Below are 10,164 nucleotides of genomic sequence, written 5' to 3' on the forward strand. Positions count from 1 at the left end.
GTGATTTGCAGAATGCTTTTAGCAAACAATACCTATTGTTTGCGTTTGACAATAGTTTGCAATGTGTGGAAGCCATTAAAATAAAACATGTTAAAGTAGGAATTATAGGAAGAAATGCAACCTTTTGCCTGAACCGGCTGCCTTCTGCTCCACTTCCTTTCAATTGCCATGGGGACCCCTTGTCAGATTCCTGACATTTCTTTGTATCCTACAAAAGACACTCCACACATTTCAACAGAAGTAAGGAAAGACTATTTGCTTTTTTGTTCTTCCCTTGTGCATAACATCTGAACCAGCTCCTGCCCAACATTTAACATGCTGCATATTCGGTAGCATGAACATTGATAATTTTGAGAAGGGTCTGATACAGAAGAAAGACCCACACCACTGAATCAAAGCACGGAGTTCTGCTGTTAACACAAGCTTCCCCACACTCCAAAATACAGATATCCACAACTCATTGGTACTGGGGAAGCCTTTGTCCAGAGATTGCTTATTATAACAACCTTCTTCAACTTCACTGACATATATTTGGAATATATTTGTGTTCATGTTCTGTTTCTACGTATGGATGCTTTTCCTCCTTGAAAGGATAATCGTGAATGTGGTCACACACATACACATATAATATAGTAAATTGTAAAAAGAGAAACTTGCAAATTCTGCTTGCTGTTCCCACGAAAGGCAATTATTAGGGTGGTTGTTTTTCTTCTCTTTGGAATCTATTTACATGTGGATGATTCTTCTCCTTGAAAGGATAATAGTGAATGTGTACACGTTACACATATGTAACGTACATGTACACATATAATATAGTAAATTTTAAGACGAGAAAGATGCAAATTCTGCTTGCTGTTCCCATGAAAGGCAATTAGGGTGGTTGTTTTTCTTCTCTTTGGAATCCTTTTCCTAAAGTGAATTCAACAGCAGTTTCCACTTTCATTGATGAGCAGTGACCTCTTTTAATCACCGCTGTCCACAGTTGCGCTTGTCAGGCAATTTAGCTTCAGGTGCATAATAGCAAGTTATTACAGAGATAGAATCACTTTAAGTTTCTAGACAGTGGAAGCATTCCCAAAATCCATTACTGCCTGATTGAATTACTCAGATTTTGGTGTGTGAAGGTTTTGTACAGCAGCATGTAATCCATGAGAGTAACTAATCATATCATATTGATTTAGATGCTGCTAGAATGGGAAATCTAATTGTAGTACTGTGAAAGCTTCTTGGGGGATCTGGACTAATGACTGCATTTGTAATCCCATTTGCAGGTGAAAGTTCTAAGACATATCCATGCAATGAATGTCAAAGGACAACGTTCCTCGCAGGGCTTTGGAAGCACAGAAGGAAAAGGTGACGCTCCTGGGAAAGGTATCTTTAATGACAATGTTGTGGCAAAACAGTCGACTCTTGTATCTTTCCTCTGCCACATGAGTAAAAGGATTTGGAGTGAAGTACAATGAATGCCAATGTGACTTGAGAAGGCTTTGAAAGGAGCTTGCCCTTCAGCCTTGTTGAAGTTGAACCCATCCAGTGTGAGTTAAGATGTTGTTCTATATGTTCTTGTGCCTTCCATTTTGAAAGAGCCGTGGCATCCTTGATCTTCCATTCCTTCTAGGTGAGAATAAACAGCACTGAAAAAACATTTTTCATTCAGGGCAGAGGAAGGCAACTGCGCTATTCATCTGGTATGCTTTGTTGCTGTTTAGTTCATTCTAAACAACCGTCATTCTACAATGCTTCTTTTGTGTTGGCATTTTCAGCAACTTGACCTTGACTTAGATCTTCTTTGGAACATGACTGTTTTTTGATCTTGTTTTGTGTCTGTGGCTCTCAAGTGATGCTCTTCAAGCTGTTTTGCATTTAATGAAAATGTATGGTCCATTTATTGCATGGCAATTAGGCTTAATGTTTTTCATCTATTTTCTCTGTAATGTTCCAATGGGGTGGCCTGCGGGCTATAGAAATATACATCTACAGTACCATGACTCATTTAGCCAACATGTTGACATCCTGATATTTCCTTAATCAGGCATGATTAGGAGATTTCACATTGCCAAAATGCATTGTCCCTGTGTTATAAGGATTGTGAATATCCATCCATCATTTCAACACAGTGATGGGGCTACATTGACTCGTAACTTAAATAATATATTCTGACCAGAACTGTGTGAGTGGACTAGGATGGCAAGTAAATTCCAAGGTGCCAGCACAATGTAGTTAATCCTAGCACTGAGGTAATAATATAGTACTTATAAGGATAGAGAGCTACTATACTGCATCAGTGCATGACATAACCCATGCACCTATGCTGTGCAAGGCTATGCATGACTCAAAGGGGACAGAAAAAGCACATGGACTAGAGGCCTGGTGATTCTAGCCAGCCACGAAGAGCCAGGGCAGCCATTATATCCATGCAATATGGAACACAAGGAAAAATATTGTTGGCTAAATTTACAGCTAGCTCATCCATGCACACAGTCCCTACCTGTACAGCTCAAGGCCAAACAACCAATATCACTGACAGGATGAAGCAACGTCTATGAAACACACCCACATCACACTCCAAAACTGAAATATCACCTGCAGACCCCCCTGAAGGCAAACAGCCTCATAGACCATTTGCCTAAAAGCAGAACTGAACCTCCCAACAACAGAGATGAGATGCATAGATAGGTAACACTGGAGAAGAAGAGAAATATGTGGAAATGCATTGATCACAAGCTGCACACCACTGAGGAATCCATGAGATGAAAGCTGAAGGATGAGGATTATTTGGCTAGCTTCTTGTACAGGTATAAGGATATACCTCTTAGGCAGACATGGTAGTTGAGAGGCAGTCCCCAACATTTTCATGACATTTTGCTTATATCACCAACAGCACACTAGGGGAGACTAAATTAACAAGATACGTAAGGATTGGGCCGCTTTTTGTGGCTTTCATCTCTTAATGTATTTGTTGTAAGCCACTTTATAGGCCCTGTTGGGTTAAAAGGCAAGATGGACATATTTTTAAAATGGCATTTTGTTTAAAAGGCTTTCTTTTGAACTGCATTCACAAATCAAAATCTAGTTATTCCACTGTCATTAGCACTTTTCCTGCCAGGTAGAATTGGGTTGAGTAAGAGCAGCAGATAGATTTATGTGGCAGGACTTTACTCAGACAGATAATCCCTCACTTAAGCAACATGGTTGTGCAAGGAGATTACCGTGAGCCCCACATTTTAGAAGAGAAAAAGATGAATAGCATTCTCTTATGGGAGAAAAGTCTGTGCTGAAATCTTTGCCAGGTCTCCTTTTATATGGGGATCTGTGATTGTGCTGAGGTTTCCTGTGGACAGAGATTACTAGAATGAAAATGCATTTCCTTTCCTTTGATTATACACTGTAGCTCAGATCTTGACTAGGCTGAGTGTCTCCTGAGTATGAAACAAGAAGAACAGGACAAATGTAACACAGGCATATTTATTCACATCTAATTTTTAACCTGTATGCTGCTTTAAATGGTAGAATCTACAAATGAGGCCTCCTAAACAGCTATGCATTAATAGGACTTGGGGACTAGACTCACTTATGTAGAAACTGAAAGTGGCTAGATGAGCCCTTTTTAAAAATGTGATGGTCAGGATGTCTAAGAAATACTGAATGAGTGTAATCAGCTTCAGTATAGTCCAGCTATTTCCTTGGAGACATAATTTGAGAAAGGGCAATTACAACTACTGGTAATTTTTATCTTATGCAGTTTTACATTTGCTTTATGTATACATGGTAGCCATACCAGTCTTTTAATACTGTTTTCATTTTATTGTTCTTTCAAGAAACTGGACATGGTTAACACATCTTTTTGTTCTAAAACAAAAAGGCCTTATTATGATGGAACAAATACTGCATATATATGAAGCGCTTCAAATTGCTTCACTTAGCAATTTTCACTTCACTTTATTTTCAGTTATTTTCTTTGTGGGCCTTCTTTGTGGTTTAGTGTGCAGGTATAGGTGACTTTCTCTAAACCACCATGGAACTTTAAGACAGGCATGTTACAAAATATCAGTATAATGGCCAATGGTTATTTCATTTATTCATTCATTCACTTATTTAGTTATGTGTTAAATTAGGGAAACCACTGTGGAATTTTGATATATCCCCCCCCCTTTCCTTCTCTCTTCTTGCATTGAGATAATGTATTTTTCCCCAGAGGTTTTAGATAATTCCATTTGACAAACTTGCAGATATAGAGATAACCCTAACTCAGTACCAACATAGAGAGTACAAAGAAAGATCTGATCAGTACAAACAAAGATCTGTTCAAGAATAATTACCTGATTGATTGATTGATTGATTGATTGAGTGCCATCAAGTCAGTGTTGACTCTTAGCGACCACATAGATAGATTCTCTCCAGGAGGACCTGTCTGCCACTTGGCCTTTAAGGTCTCTCAGTGTGCATTCATTGCTGTCGTGATCAAGTTCATCCACCTTGCTGCTGGTCGTCCTCTTCTTCTCTATCTTCAACTTTTCCCAGCAATATGGACTTCTCAAGGGAGCTGGATCTTCACATAATGTGTCTGAAGTATGATAGTTTGAGCCTGGTCATTTGTGCCTCAAGTGAAAATTCTAGATTGATTTTTTTTCTATCATCCATTTGTTTGTTTTCCTGGCTGTCCATGGTATCCTCAAAAGTCCTCTCCAGCACCCAGGTTCAAAAGCATCAATGTTTTTTCTATCTTGCTTCTTCAAAGTCCAGCTTTCACATCCATAGACTGTCATGGGGAAAACCATGGTCCGAATGATTCTAATCTTTGTAGATGTAGACACAGCACAGCATCTAAATATTCTTTCAAAAGCTTTCATTGCAACCCTACCAAGTGCTAGTCTGCTGCATATTTCTTGACTGCTGGATATTTTACTGTTGACAGTTGATCCTAAAAGGCAGAAGCTATGCAACACTTCAATGTCTTCATTGTCAATTCTGAGGCTGGTTGCTGTACTCGTTGTCATTAGTTTAGTCTTCTTGACATGTAGTTGTAATCCCATTTTTTTCACTGTGCGCCTTGACTTTCATTACTTGAGTTTGCAGATCATCCGCATTCTCAGCTATCAGAGTGGTGTCATCAACGTAGCACAGGTTATGGATGTTTCTTCCTCCAACTTTAAAACCACGCTCATCTTCTTCCAATCCAGCTTCTCTCAGTATATGTTCAGCATATAAATTGAATAAAGAAGGAGAAAGTATATAGCCTTGTCTTACTCCTTTGCTGATCTGGAACCAGTCTGTTTCACCATGTTCTGTCTGGACTATGGCTTCCTGTCATGTGTATAGGTTTCTCATGAGAACAATGAGATGTTCTGGAATGCCCATTTTCCTAAGGATATTCCATAACTTGACATGGTTGACTCAATCGAAGGCTTTTCTGTAGTCGATGAAGCACATATTGACTTATTTTTGGTATTCTTTGGCTTTCTCAATTATCCAGCATGCATCAGCAGTGATGTCTCTTGTTCCTCAGTCTTTTCTGAAACCAGCTTGAACATCCAGCATTTCCCTTTCCACGTAGAGCTCTAATCTGCGTTGAATGATCCTGAGCATTATTTTGCTAGAATGTGAAATAAAAGGATACTGTGCAATTACTTACCAATGTGAAAACTTATCTCAGCAGACCTAAGCAGGTGAAAAAAATTAAATCTTTCCTGGCTGGGGAACATAGCATCTGTTAAAATGAATATTTTACCAAGAATGAACTTTTTATTTCAAATGATCCCTGTTAGGATTGAAGATAGGATGTTGAATATGTGGCAGAAGGACATAAACTCCTTTATTTGGGCTTATAAAAAACCAAGAATTAAATTTAGGATAATCCAAGCTGCAAAAGAAAGAGGAGGATTGGCAGTGCCTAACTTGAAATTATACCATCGTGCTAGTTGCTGATGGGTACAAAGGGGTCAGATATTTCAGAGGGGTTACATAAATATTTATGGACTAACATGAAAAGAAATGAACAGGACATAAAATCCCATACAATTAGAAACAGCTTGCTAAGTGTTTGGGACAAGTATAAGAAAAGGATCAGTCCAGACCTATCTCCTTTGGCATCGATTTTAAATATCTTTTTAATGATAAAGAAAAATCTAATAAGTTTGTTTTCTGGAGAGAGAAGGCATATACCATGCCAACTACTACGACTGGAAAAACATTTGTGATGCACATCAAAAATAAACCAGGACCTACCCTGCTTAGCATTCAGGGCACCCATCCAAAAATAAACTGGGACCACGCTGCTTAGCATCCGCAGGTGCCCATCCAAATATAAACCAGGACCCACCCTGCTTAGTATCTCCGGGGCATCCAAAAATAAACTGGGACCCACCCTGCTTACCATTGGGGTACCCATCCAAAAGTAAACCAGGACCCACCCTGCTTAGCATTCAGGCACCCATCCAAAAATAAACTGGGACCCACCCTGCTTAGCATTCAGGGTGCCCATCCAAAAATATACCAGCTGATCACAATCTGTTAGTGATTAGACTTAATAGAGAATACACTGGGCCAAGAAGGTAAAGGTAAAGTGTGCCATCAAGTCAATTTTGACTCCTGGCACCCACAAAGCCCTGTGGTTGTCTTTGGAAGAATACAGGAGGGATTTGCCATTCTTTCTCCCGCGCAGTATAAGTTGATGCCTTTCAGCATCTTCCTATATAGCTGCTGCCCGATATAGTAGCAGCGGGGATTTGAACCGGCAACCTTCTGCTGTTCCTGTAAGAACATAAGAACAGCCCTGCTGGATCAGGCCCAAGGCCCATCTAGTCCAGCATCCTGTTTCACACAGTGGCCCACCAGATGCCGCTGGAAGCCACAGACAGGAGTTGAGGGCGTGCCCTCTCTCATGCCATTACTCACCTGCAATTGGTACTCAGAGGCATCCTGCCTTTGAGGCTGGAGGTGGCCCACAGCCCTCCGACTAGTAGCCATTGATAGACCTCTCCTCCATGAAGTCATCCAAACCCCTCTTAAAGCCATCCAGGTTGTTGGCTGTCACCACAACCTGTGGCAGAGAGTTCCACAAGTGGATCACGCGTTGTGTGAAAAAGTACTTCCGTTTGTTGGTCCTAGACCTCCTGGCAATCAATTTCATGGAGTGACCCCTGGTTCTAGTGTTGTGTGAGAGGGAAAAGAATTTCTCTCTATCCACTTTCTCCACACCATGCATGATTTTATAGACCTCTATCATGTTTCCCCACAGTCGTCTTTTTTCTTAACTAAAAAGCCCCAGGTGTTATAGTCTTGCCTCATAAGAAAGGTGCTCTAGGCTCCTGATCATCTTGGTTGCCCTCTTCTGTACCTTCTCCAGTTCAACAATGTCCTTTTAAAGATGTGGTGACCAGAATTGTACGCAGTACTCCAAGTGTGGTCGCACCATAGTTTTGTATAACAGCATTATAATGTTAGCCGTTTTATTTTGAATCCCCTTTCTAATGATCCCTAGCATGGAATTTGCTTTTTTCACAGCTGCCGCACATTGAATCGACATTTTCAACGAGCTGTCCACCACGACCCCAAGATCCCTCTCCTGGTCAGTCACCAACAGTTCAGATCCCATCAGCGTATACTTGAAGTTGGGGTTTTTCGTCCCAATGTGCATCACTTTACACTTGCTAACATTGAACCGCATTTGCCATTTTGTCGCCCACTCCCCCAGTTTGGAGAGATCCTTTTGGAGCTGCTCACAATCCGTTTTGGATTTCACTACCCGGAAGAGTTTGGTATCATCTGCAAATTTGGCCACATCGCTGCTTACCCCTGCTTCTAGATCATTTATGAATAAATTAAAAAGCACCTGTCCCAGTACAGATCCCTGGGGGACCCCACTTCTTACTCCCCTCCATTGTGAAAACTCTCCATTTATACCTACCCGCTGTTTCCTGTCTTTCAACCAGTTAGCAATCCACATATGTACTTTTTGTCCCTTTATCCCATGACAGCTACGTTTCCTCAGGAGTCTTTGATGAGGAACTTTGTCAAAAGCTTTTTGGAAGTCCAGGTAGACTATGTCAACTGGATCACCTTGATCCACACACTCGTTGACACTCTCAAAGAAGTCCAAAAGGTTGGTGAGGCAAGATTTACCTTTGCGGAAGCCATGCTGGCTCACTCCCAGCAGGGCCTGTTCTTCTAGGTGCTTTACAATTTTATCCTTGAGGATGCTTTCCATCAATTTGCCTGGAATGGACGTTAGGCTAACTGGCCTGTAATTTCCCAGATCACCCCTGGATTCCTTTTTGAAAACCAGTGTTACATTTGCTACTCTCCAGTCCTCTGGTACAGAGCCCGATTTCAGGGATAAGTTAAATATTTTAGCAAGGAGGTTGGCAATTTCACCTTTGAGTTCTTTGAGGACTCTTGGATGGATGCCATCCGGCCCTGGTGATTTGTTAGCTTTCAGTTTTTCCAGATAGTTTAGAACATCATCCCATGTCACTTCTATCTGACTCAGCTCTCTAGCCTCCATCCCTAAAAAGCCTAGTTCAGGAACAGGTATATGCTCAGTATCCTCTGCCATGAAGACAGATGCAAAGAACTCATTCAGCTTTTTTGCAACCTCCATATCCTCCTTAATAATCCCTTTCACTCCCTCATTGTTTAATGGTCCAACTGCCTCCCTGGTAGGTTTCTTCCTTCTGATGTACTTAAAGAAGTTTTTGTTATTCCCCTTGATACTTTTGGCTAAATGTTCCTCAAACTCTCTTTTTGCCTCCCTTATTGTCACCTTGCATTTCTTTTGCCAGAGTTTGTGTTCCTTTCTGTTCTCTTCGTTTGGACAGGCCTTCCAATTTCAGAAGGAAGTCTTCTTCCCTTTTATGGCTTCCTTGACGGTACCCGTTAGCCATGCTGGCATCCTCCTGGACTTAGTGGTACGTTTCCTCCTTTTGGGTATACAATCTAACTGGGCTTCTAGTATTGTGGTTTTGAGTAAACTCCATGCACTCTGGAGCGAAGTGACTCTCCTGATTTTCCCTTTCAGCTTTCTTTTCACCATACTCCTCATTTTGGAGAAGTTTCCTCTTCTGAAATTCAAAATGTCTGTGTTAGACATCCTTGGTGATTCTCTCCCTGCATGTATGCTGAATTTGATGGCACTGTGGTCACTGTTCCCTAAAGGGTCGATGACACTGACATCACGCACCAGGTCCTGGGTGTCACTCAGAATTAGATCCAAGGTCTCCTTCTCTCTGGTCGGTTCCATGACCAACTGTTCTAGGAGACAGTCATTTAGCGTATCTAGAAATTTGACCTCTTTGTCCTGATTTGAATGTGAATTTACCCAGTCTATGTGTGGGTAGTTGAAATCACCCATAATTACAGCCCTGCCTCTCCTTGACGCCTCCCTGATTTCCTCCTGCAACTCCCAGTCACTGTCGGCATTTTGATCCGGAGGGCGATAGCACGTCCCCAGTAGCACATTCCCTTTCCGGTCTTGTATAGTCACCCACAGGGTTTCTGTGGAGGGCTCCAGTCCACCTAGGTTTTCTAGCTTGTTAGATTCTATCCCTTCTTTAACATACAGTGCTACCCCTCCTCCAAGGCGCCCCTCCCTGTCCCTCCCTGGTGGACAAGAAGAAGCTGTTGAAGTGCCAACATGAATTAAAGAGTTTCTTCCAGAGAAATATGACATCAGAATTTCCACCAACTAGTGGAAAAACAAAACTCAAATCTATTCAGATTCTTACTCAAGAATGGTCTGAGGAACCTTCATGGTTCCTGTACTTACAAATTACTTCTATAGTAAGAAAGAAATACAAAGACAAAGTGGTAAACTTAGAGACTTAACGGAATTTGAAGTGCTAATTAGGGGTGTGCAATTCGGTATTTTCGGTGTTTCGGTTCAGACCCGAACCGAAACACCCCTGTTCTGTTCTGTGTCCGAATTTTGCTCACCTGAATCACCCCCGATTCGGTTCGGATTCGGATTTACCCGAATCTGAATCCAAATTGATTCGGGTAAGAAAAACGGGCCCTGGGGCCAATAGAGTGGGGTGGGGTGGTAGTGCGCAATGGGTGGAGGCTACCACCCAAATTTCAGGGGGATTGGGCAAATGGCTGATTTTTGGTGATTTTTTGAATTTTTAGTGTCTTTGGGGCAGATCGGGGGCAGAAAGTGGGATCTGGGCC

The 10,164-nt window shown here is 41.5% G+C and overlaps 1 long non-coding RNA gene across 1 annotated transcript; it reads left to right on the forward strand.

Moving 5' to 3' along the window:
• The first annotated feature begins 1,010 nt into the window (after positions 1-1,010).
• Positions 1,011-1,899, forward strand: LOC128325928 (uncharacterized). Its single transcript, XR_008307745.1, has 2 exons — positions 1,011-1,114; positions 1,272-1,899. It is a non-coding gene; the product is annotated as an uncharacterized LOC128325928 (long non-coding RNA).
• The last annotated feature ends 8,265 nt before the right edge of the window (positions 1,900-10,164 follow it).

The sequence above is a fragment of the Hemicordylus capensis genome, chromosome 5, assembly GCF_027244095.1.
Source record: "Hemicordylus capensis ecotype Gifberg chromosome 5, rHemCap1.1.pri, whole genome shotgun sequence".
NCBI lineage: Eukaryota > Metazoa > Chordata > Lepidosauria > Squamata > Cordylidae > Hemicordylus > Hemicordylus capensis.